Source organism: Tamandua tetradactyla, chromosome 9 (genome assembly GCF_023851605.1).
Source record: "Tamandua tetradactyla isolate mTamTet1 chromosome 9, mTamTet1.pri, whole genome shotgun sequence".
Taxonomy (NCBI): Eukaryota; Metazoa; Chordata; class Mammalia; order Pilosa; family Myrmecophagidae; genus Tamandua; species Tamandua tetradactyla.
In genome coordinates this window covers 14,382,266-14,392,791 of record NC_135335.1, presented here as the reverse complement: position 1 = coordinate 14,392,791, position 10,526 = coordinate 14,382,266, and the positions used below count along the sequence as shown (strand labels likewise).

General features: G+C 41.0%; 1 pseudogene; it reads left to right on the top strand.

Moving 5' to 3' along the window:
* Window positions 1-521: 521 nt before the first annotated feature.
* Window positions 522-1,185, top strand: LOC143645885 (SIN3-HDAC complex-associated factor pseudogene; annotated as a pseudogene).
* The last annotated feature ends 9,341 nt before the right edge of the window (window positions 1,186-10,526 follow it).

Here is a 10,526-nt window from a genome sequence, read left to right as displayed (position 1 = left end):
TTCCTTCCTTTTAACACTGGCCAGTTGAGTAATTAAAAAAAACAAAACAGTAATGATGGGCATCTTTGGTTTCTCCCAATTTTAAAGGGCATGGATTTCAAATTTCCCCATAATGTCTAATATTAGCTGTAGATTTTGATTTATCATTTTTGCAAAGTTAAAGATGTTTCCTTTAGGCTGCATCGATCTATACTGGGAATAGTCTGCAAAATTGGTATACAGAGGGAAAGCAGAATCTACACCTTCCCGACTAGCGGTAGCAACTGCAGAACTGCACGAGACAATCTTTTTTTTTTTTTTTTTAACATGGGCAGGCACGAGGAATCGAACCCGGGTCCTCTGGCATGGCAGGCAAGCAGTCTTGCCTGCAGAGCCACCGTAGCCCAGGAGATAATCTTTTTAGACAAGGCAGTCGAGGAGAAGGGACTGACTGGAGAGGGTGCCTGTTATGCACCCTGCACCTCAGGAACATTATTGCGCATGGAACAGCTGCTTTTGGAAGTCTAGTCCCAGAAGAAAAGATGTTTGGTTTTCACAAGCCAGGATGTACCGAAGTATAGAGGGCTGCTGTATTTGCAGGGCTAAATTCTCCAGTTCTCAATTCACTGACAGTACACACTATGAAAAGGACTTCCAGAGCTGTTTTGGGTTGCATGCGACTCCTTCGGGAGATATCTGCAATGCCTGTGTCCTGCTTGTGAAAAGATGGAAGAAGCTGCCAGCAGGATCAAAAAAAAAGCTGGAATCATGTGGTGGATGCAAGAGCAGGACTCAGTCTAAAGACTACACTGAGACCAAAGAAAGTGAAAACTCTGTCTGGAAACAGGATAAAAAGCAACCAGATTAGTAAACTGCAGAAAGAATTTAAACGTCACAATTCTGATGCTCACAGTGCCACCTCAAGTGCCTCCCCAGCCCAATCCCCTTGTTACAGTAACCACTCAGATGATGGCTCAGATACTGAGATGGCTTCTGCCTCTAACAGAACACCAGTGTTTTCCGTTTTAGATCTCACATCCTGTAACAGACCGAAAATATGTTGTGGGATTATCTAATAAAGGCTGTTTGGGGGAAGTCCTCATTGGCACATACCTATTCAACCGTCCTGCAGCAGTAAGAAAACAGCTGCTGAGAAGCCAGAGGAGCGGGGGTGAGCCTCTACCCATCTCCCCTCAGGAGTGGTGACCCTATATGAATAGTACCAAAACATTACCACATGGTAGAGAACACACGCTATTACAAATCTCTGAAAAATAAAGTGTGTAAGTCTTCAGGATGGCACAAAACAAAGGTTCATGCTCCTTGGAGCACAGTTCTTAGAAGGCTTGCCGAGTATGTATATAATTGACTTTTGTTTGTGTTATATGACTGTTTGGTGACTCCATTAAAAATCTGCACAATTCAGTTTTAGCTCTGGATTACTTCAGTTGACCTTTGTAAAGGTTTTATCCATGTAGAGTGAGTGTTTGACTTGTTTTAACCTGTTAAGGTTGTTTTTATTTTTCTTTTCAATATGTAAAGTAAAATTCTACTAGAAAAAAAATTGGTATAGGAGGAGATTCTAGAAACATAAGAATCCTTCAGGCCAAATTCATTGGCAAGGATGCGCTTATGCAGGATTTAGAATTTAATGTGTTAGTTCACGCATCTGGGAGTACTGCTGATGGTCTATTGATTACTAAATGGAGCCTGGCTTATAGTTAATGTTATCTAACATTTTGGAACTTCCCTTGTATGTGTTCGAAGGAAAAAATTGAAGATCAGGGAAACGGGGCTTTCAGAATGAATCTATTATATGTGACCTGTTCAACCACACCCTAATGATATTCTCTCGGAGGTTTCAGAGAGCACCAACTTCACCTAGGCCTTGAGACTTGCACCCCTAAAGAGCTTTATGATGGCTGTCCTTTGTAAGCCAGAAAGGATAGTGGGTGATGCAGCAGTGGAGTCGAGTGTTCTGATCTCAACGGGAAGTTGTAGAGGGCTGGTGCTGGCCATCAGAGACAAGAGTGGTGGAATTAGAACCCCTCTCCACACATGTTCTCCAGCCTCATGCCGATACGGATTAACACATTGTTATAATTCTTTAGGAAACTGTCTAACCAAAATCAGAAAGATTAGAATGATAAACAGAAGATGATCTCATGTTTCACACCATGATACGGTGCTGCCATTATTTTTTCAGAATCTGGACTTGAAAGTCTTAGACTCATAGCTCTTCAGTTTAATAAAAATAATATGTATTTACATACCATTTATTGAGCATTTACTATGTGTCAGGCCCTGTTCAGTGTAAATGCTTTACCTGAGTGCATTCTTTCCATGCTTTCTTTTCTTGGAAAAGTATGCATTTACAGATGCTGGTTTTTTACCCAAAGAAAAAAATCGGTACTCGACCAAATTTCTTCCGCCTTAACTTGGAACGTACAGGGCCTGAGACCATTTCTCACTGGACTGATATACATTCCAGAGGAGACAGAGATGACATCGAAGGTTTTTTGGGTGTTCCCATCTCAGACCAATCACAAAGATTGGACTGAAGCTCTAAGTGGACCACATTTTGATCAATGAATAAGATACTCGATAAGCTTCAGGGAAACTCCCCTATTTGTGTCCCCCTACCCACCCCCAACACTTTCTAACCAGGCTGTCCCATGTGGAAATTCCAGAGTCTATTCTTTTTCCCCGTAAGTCCTTTCCTCTTTTCAAACTATACTGCAAGTCCCGCCCTGCCCTGCCCACAAAGAGCCCATATATCAATCTATTTCTTCCTCTCTGGTTTAAATTCCTTATAGACAAAGGCTTTCAATGGATGTCTGGTTTGTAGTTCTGAAAAGTCCTTGTCAGTTGTATCTATCCCAGACACCTCTTTGACTGTACACAACCCAAGATGCTTTTCCCTGTGTGAGTATCCTTTCTTTCCAGATGTCTTAAAGGCTCAAACCCTTGCCTCCTTCAAACCTTGGTTCAATTACACATTCTAGAGGAGGTCTCCTTTATCAACATCACTTAAAAATGCCCCCACACGGGTGGGCCACGGTGGCTCAGCAGGCAGAGTTCTCGCCTGCCATACCAGAGACCTGAGTTCGGTTCCTGGTGCCTGCCCATGCAAAAAAAAAAAAAAAATGCAACCACACACTTACATATCCACTCCCTACCCTTTTTGCCTATTTTGCCATCCACCCTAGCACTTCCTATCAGTTTCTCTTGGAAATCTAATTTATCTTAAGTGTACGCCTTCTAGAATGTAAGCTGGACTAAGGACAGGGATTTTTCATCTATTTCCTATGCTGTTGTATTCCCAGTACCAGGAACAGAACCTGATGCCCACGGATACCCTATGAATATGTTAACTAATTAATATAGAATGCACAACAAATTCTTAGTCTCCTTTATGCCCCCTTACAGTCATATAATGGAAGCTGTTAACCTTTTAGGGCAGGGCAGGGTATAGAAAGATGGATGGCTCTATTATTCATTCATTTGTTTTACTCTGAGCCAAATGCAGTGATACCCGTGGGTGAAGAAGTCACAAGGGGTCTCTGTTCTCTTAGAAATTACCATCAAGCAGGATGCTAAATATTTGACCCATAAAATAAAATAAGAGAACCTTAAGGACATCATGTTGCATGAAATGAGCTTGACAAAGAAGGACAAATAGTGGATGGTCTCACTTATAAAAATAATTAGAATATGCAAATCATGGCCAGAAATTAGAATACAGTTTTCAGGGCCCAGGGTGAGTGGGGAATAGGGAGTTAATATTTAATGGATAGAGATCTTCTCTTGGGGTGATGAAAAAGTTTGGTAATGGACGTAGCACACCATCACGAATGCAATTAACACCACCGAATTGTAGACTTGAAAGTGGCTTAAAAACTTCAGGTTGTATATGTGTCATCAGAAAAAAAGCTTTAATAAAAAAATAAATTATCCGCCTTGTGCGGGTTTGATGCCATTATGTACCCCAGAAAACCATGTTTTAATCTTGAGACAGTCAAAAAGTAATTAAAATCAGAGTGCCTGATTATAGTAGTTTATTGTATTTTTGTAGCAGCTTTGGCTTTCAAAATTCTGTGGCTGCTGCGTTGTACAAACTGGGAGAATTGAAGTAGAGAGCGTGGGTTCTCAGGTTGGGACCTTATAAAGGGTCCTAGGATGTAAGCTCTTACAGCAGTCACATCCATTTCGGAGTTGTAACTGTTATTTCTAAATTCTGAGATACTGAGCTATTTGAGTATAACCTGGTCATTCTCTAAAACTTCAGGTATTTATGTGACACTCATAAAACTTTGGGTATTTATGTGAGACTCAGAGTTAGAGCTATGAAAGTCAGCTTTCATACCCATACTGCAACTGTTTAAAAAGTTGAGAAAGTAATCAGACTTCAGCTGGAGATATGAGTAAAGCTGATTTGGAAAGGGCTAAGGTAAATCAGAACAAAGGGTAAAGGATTATATGGTTCATATTTTAAAACTTCAACTTCTGTGTGAGACTAAAGGAAGGGATGTTTATTTGGTGCAAAATTTATATTTTGGGTAACACATTACCTAATTTAACTTGTATGATCAGTTTATTTTAACAACAAAATTACATGGAACTTTGAATAAGGGATGAGATCCTGTTGGTTTGTATAGGTTAGTGTGACGCCATGATATATCCTAGAGTAATTTGGGCAGAATTTTTTATTTGAAAGGATTTGCAAACTTCCTTGGGGGATTGGGGAGAAAGGAGGAAATAAATATTCAACATCCCCATCTGGGGAATTCCTGATATTCTCGTAAGGATTAGGGCAACCAATTCAATGGCTGACCCCTTGATTTGGGGGTGTCACCCCTATGAAACTTATTCCTGCAGGAGAAGCTAAGCCTACTTATAATTAGGCCTAACAGTCACCCCTAGAGAACCTCTTTTGTTACTCAGATGTGGCCTGTCTCTGTAAGCCAACTTGGCAGATAAACTCACTGCCCTCCCCCACCCCATGTGGGACATGACTCCCAGGGGTGTAAATCTCCCTGGCAGCATGGGACAGAACTCCCGGGATGAGCCAGGACCTGGCGTCATGGGATTGAGAAAGCCTTCTTGACCAAAAAGGGATAAAGAGAAATGAATAAAATAAAATTTCAGTGGCTGAGAGATTTCAGAGTTGAGAGGTTGCCCTGGAGGTTATTCTCATGCATTATATAGATATCCCTTTTTAGTTTATGGTGCACTGGAGTGGCTAGAGGGAAGTACCTGAAACTGTTGAGCTGTGTTCCAGTAGCCTTGATTCTTGAAGACGATTGTATAACTATATAGCTTTTACAATGTGACTGTGTGATTGTGAAAACCTTGCGTCTGATGCTGCTTTCACCCAGCATATGAACAGATGAGTAAAAAAATAAGGATAAAAATAGATAAATAATGGGGGGACAAAGGGTAAAATCAAGTGGGTAGATGGAAATACTAGTGGTCAATGAGAGGGAGGGGTAAGGGGTGTGGTATGTGTGAGTTTTTTCTTTTTTCTTTTTATTTCTTTTTCTGGAGTGATGCAAATGCTCTAAAAATGATCATGGTTATGAATACACAACTATGTGATGATATTGTGAGGTGATTGCACACCGCATTGGGATTGTATGTGTGTGAAGATTTGTCAATGAAAATATTTTTAAAAAATCTGCTTCTTGAGCCTGTGAGGCACCGGTGCAGGTATTACCTCCACTCCACATTAGAATAAACTAAGGACCAGAAGAGTTAACTATTCTGCTCAGTGCTGTACCCCCACATCCTGCAGGAGATTCTGGGTGGCAGGGAGTTTTTCCAACGAGGACGCTTCTCGCTAGGGGTAGCTCTGCAGAGGTAGCGACCCGGCCGCCGCGGAATCAACTCGCCCTGGAGTCGGGGGGAGCCTCTTTCCCGGGTGTGCCCAGGTCCGCAGTCGGGGTATGAGGCTGACACAGCCAGGAAAAGGCGGCATGACCGCCGGTCCACCCCCCACCCTCGCCCTTGGAGCCGTCCCACCGCCCCCCACCGCCCCCCTAGTGCCCGCGTGGGTGTCCGCGCGCAGCGTCCCCGGCCACCGAGCCCTCGGCCACAACCGCGGCGTTGGAGTCGCGCAAGCAGAGATGAGGGGCCCCACGGCAGGAGCAGCGCCCACCCGGCTCTCCTCCTCCCTGGCACCCTGGGACTCCAGCCTCCTGGACTCTCCCCATCTCTAGGAGTTTTTTATTGGTAACAATAATAAATACCCTGTGCATTTCTGCAGGACTTCGGTGTCCAGGTGGCCTCCCTGACACGGCTTGGGTGACTCATCCATCATTATAAATGAGAAAAGGCCTATGGTTCCAAGCATCCATCCCATTTGGGTTATGGTTTGAAACCCCTGCCTAATTTTCTTTTCATCTTAACTCTTCAGAGCTCCATATGAGCTCCCATGGGACCTGAGTTTCAGCTATTTTCTACATTCACTCTTTATCACTTCGAGGTGTCCCTCCAAGGTCTCCAGAGGGAATTTTATATATTACCATAGCCCTGACTTTAAGTCATTCCATTCCAGACATACCATCCAATGTGATGAAAGCTACTTAGGGTTTAGGCTTGCTCTTTAGGACAGCAGTAATGGTAATGCACTCCTGGCTGGCATTTATGGCACACCTACCATGTACCAAGCACTTTTTAAATTTCCTTCTCTTTTAATACTAACCCCATTAATGCTATGAGCCCTTATACTAAGACCTATCACCCCAATAACACTCCCAAATCTAATGAAAGCCAGTCCAGTCATGTTGGCAAGCTGCAACGACAAAAACTTTATTGTACTAATATGGTTATTTAACAATCATTGAGTTCCAAACATATGCCATGCACGGTGTTTAGAGTCTTTAGTTACAAAGATGAATATGACACAAACATAATAATATGGTGTATTGGGGAAGTGTAAGTGATCAGAAGTGGCTGGAATGTGGTATGAAAAATTAGGTTGGAAAAGAAGCCCAGGGAGCATGTCCTGAGAGGCTCTTGTATGTTTGCATATTATTCTGAGGACAGTGGAAGCGTCTCAAGTGATGTGATCAGATTCAAAAGATTGCTGCAACTGGGATGTGGGGGACAGACTGAGGGGACAGGCGAGGAACTAGAGGAAAGGAGAATAAATAAGAGGACTTCATAATAATCCAAGCAAGAAGTGAGTCCCATGTCAACACAGCCTATTAGCTTTGTCACCCATTTCTAGTTCTGCACCTAGCCCTCCACGTAATAACAGATTTGGTTTTAAGCTTCTCCATGTTTTAGTAAGGGCGATTTGGCTTTGAGGCAGGAAAGTTGAAGGTGGAGAAAGCTGGGGTTGGGAGAAGGTTAATCAATGAGTATATCCAAATTTAACTCTACATCAAGTTGAGTTTCCGGGCATCATTTTAATTCCACTAAGGGACAGCAATTTAAATCGGGAAGGTAAGGAGAAAGCTGGCATGCAATGAGTGTGTGAGAACCCAAGAAGCTCATTTCTGCAATATGAGGCTTGGGTTGGAGACTCTTAAAAAGATGTGGTCAAGTTGACATCAGTGAAAATGTCAGGGTAGGGGTCACCAAGGCTATTCTCTCCACAAAAGCAATGAAAAAATTGGCAACAACTGACAGAATCAACTTTCTCAGCACTCTGGAAACTAATTGAAAGCTTCCAGCAACATTTAATCAAGAAAGCTTAATCAAGGAGAACAGTTAAGAAAATACAGCTGACAACACAGCAAGCAAACTCACGGCCCTCCCCCTCTGTATGTGGGACATGACTTCCAGGGGTGTGGACCTTCCTGGCAACGTGGGACAGAAATCCTAAATGAGCTGGGACTCAGCATCAAGGCATTGAGAAAACCTTAACCAAAAGGGGGAAGAGAAAAATGAAACAAAATAAAGTGTAGTGGCTGAAAGATTCCAAACAGAGTCGAGAGGTTATTCTGGAAGTTATTCTTACGCATTAACTAGATATCACCTTTTTAGTTAAGGTGTAATGGAGAGGCTGGAGGGAATTTGCCTGAAAATGTGGAACTGTGTTCCAGTAGCCATGCTTCTTGAAGATGATTGTATAATGATATAGCTTTTGCAGTGTAACTGTGTGAATGTGAAAACCTTGTGTCTGATGCTCCTTTTATCTACCTTTTCGACAGACGAGTAAAACATATGGATTAAAAATAAATAATAGGGGGAACATAGAATGAGCTGAGACTCAGCATCAAGGGATTGAGAAAACCTTCTCGACCAAAAGGGGGAAGAGTGAAATGAGACAGAATAAAGTGTCAATGGCTGAGAGATTCCAAACAGAATCGAGAGGTTATCCTGGAGGTTATTCTTATGTATTAAGTAGATATCACCTTGTTAGTCAAGATGTAGTGGAGAGGCTGGAGGGAAATGCCTGGGAATGTAGAGCTGTGTTCCAGTAGCCATATTTCTTGAAAACGATTGTATAATGATATAGCTGTCACAATGTGACTGTGTGATTGTGAAAACCTTGTGTCTGATGCTGCTTTTATCTACCTTATCAACAGATGAGTAAAACATATGAAATAAAGATGAATAATAGGGGGAACAGATGCTAAAATAAATTTAGTAGATTGAAATGCTAGTGATCAGTGAAAGGGAGGGATAAGGGGTACGGTATGTATGAATTTTTTTCTATTTTCTTTTTATTTCTTTTTCTGAATTGATACAAATGTTCTAAGAAATGATCATGATGATGAATATACAACTATGTGATGATATTGTGAATTACTGATTATATATGTAGAATGGAATGATCATATGGTAAGAATGTGTTTGCTTGTCGTTATATATTTTTAAAATTTTTAAATCAATAAAAAAATTGAAAATAAAGAAAATACAGCTCAATTTTGGTGTAAGAGCACTTTGAGGCACTTTAACTTACCCTGGTCCAATCCCCCACTCCCCAGCTCGGCCATGACCTTGGAGAGAACAGCCCACTTACCTGGTACAGTTAGCTGGTGCCAGAGGGAGCAGAATGGACCTAATTCTCAAAGAACTGTGGCTGTTTGGGCTTATCTGGAAGTTCCCTGGAGGACCTGCAAGAGGGCTTGCCTTTACGTCTCACTTCAACAAAAACAACAGCAAACAGAAAAAACTCAGCGAGCTCACCTCTGGTAGAACTATCCTACAAGAATTGTTACATGGAAGTCCTTCAGGCTGAAATGAAAAAGCAGGAGACACTCATTTGAATTCACCTGAAAAAATAAAGAGCGCCGGTAAAGGTAACTACACAAGCAAATATAAAAGCCAGTATTAATATATTTTTGGTTTTCAACTCTTTTTTTTCCTAAATGATTTTAAAGACTGCTTAAAACAAAAACTATATATCTATGTTTAGGGATGCACAATGTATAAAGATGTATGGTAGGGCAATAATAATATAAAGGGGGAGGCAGAGCTAAAATATGTGCAATACCTTGTATATCATTAAACCTAAATTGGTAATCAAACCAAATTGTTACAAGTTAAGATGTTAATTGTAATCCCCAGGTAACCACTAAGGAAATAACACCAAAAGTAAAAGAAATGACAAGGAAATTAAATTTTCACACCAGAAAATATCTATTTAACACAAAAAGGAAGTAATGGGGAATGGGGAAAAAGGAATGGAAAGGATATGATGCTTAGAAAACAAATAGCAAAATGGCAGACGTGAGTCCTCCCTATCCAAATTTACTATTAGTATAAATAGATTAAACTCTCCAATTTAAAGCAGAGATTGGAAGAATGGATTTTTGCAATGTAATTCAACTATATGCCGTCTATAAGAAACTCACTGTAGATTGAAGTACACAAATAGGCTGAAAGTGAAAGGATGAAAAAGATGTTCTACGCAAACAGTAACCCAGAGAGTGTTATACTGTTATCATACTATTACCATTCTGTAAGAGGCTATACTTCTATCAGACAAAATAAGACTTCAGGACAAAATTAATGTGACACAAAGAAGGACATTATTTAATGATAAAAGGATCAGTCTATTAAGAAGATATAGCAATTATAAACATATACACACATAGCAACACCAAATAGCATATGAAGCAAAAACCTGAGAGACTTGGAAACAAAGAGTGTTATAAGAGATTATTAGCGACAATTGTATACCCTAACTTTAGTTAAGGTGTGACCCATAGCATTCAGGATGGGCCTTAATTCTGTTACAGGAGTCCTTTATAAGAAAATAAAATGCAGACAGAGACAGAAAGCCACAGATGCAGTAAGTTGAATGCAACAAAACCCAGAAGAGAAGAGAGAGAACAGCAGATGCCACATGAGTCTTGCCGTGTGGCAGAGAAGCCAAAGATCACTAGCAGCCATTCTTTGGGAAGAAAGCATCGTCTTGCTGATACCTTGATTAAGACATTTTTTTTTTTTTGGCCTCAAAACTGTTAGCTTGTAAGCTAATAAATTCCCTTTGTTTAAGCCAAACCATTTCAGCAGCCTAAGAAACTAAAATAGAGGCCCACTGTCACCACTGTTATTCACCATTGAACTGAAAGTTCTAGCCAGAGCAG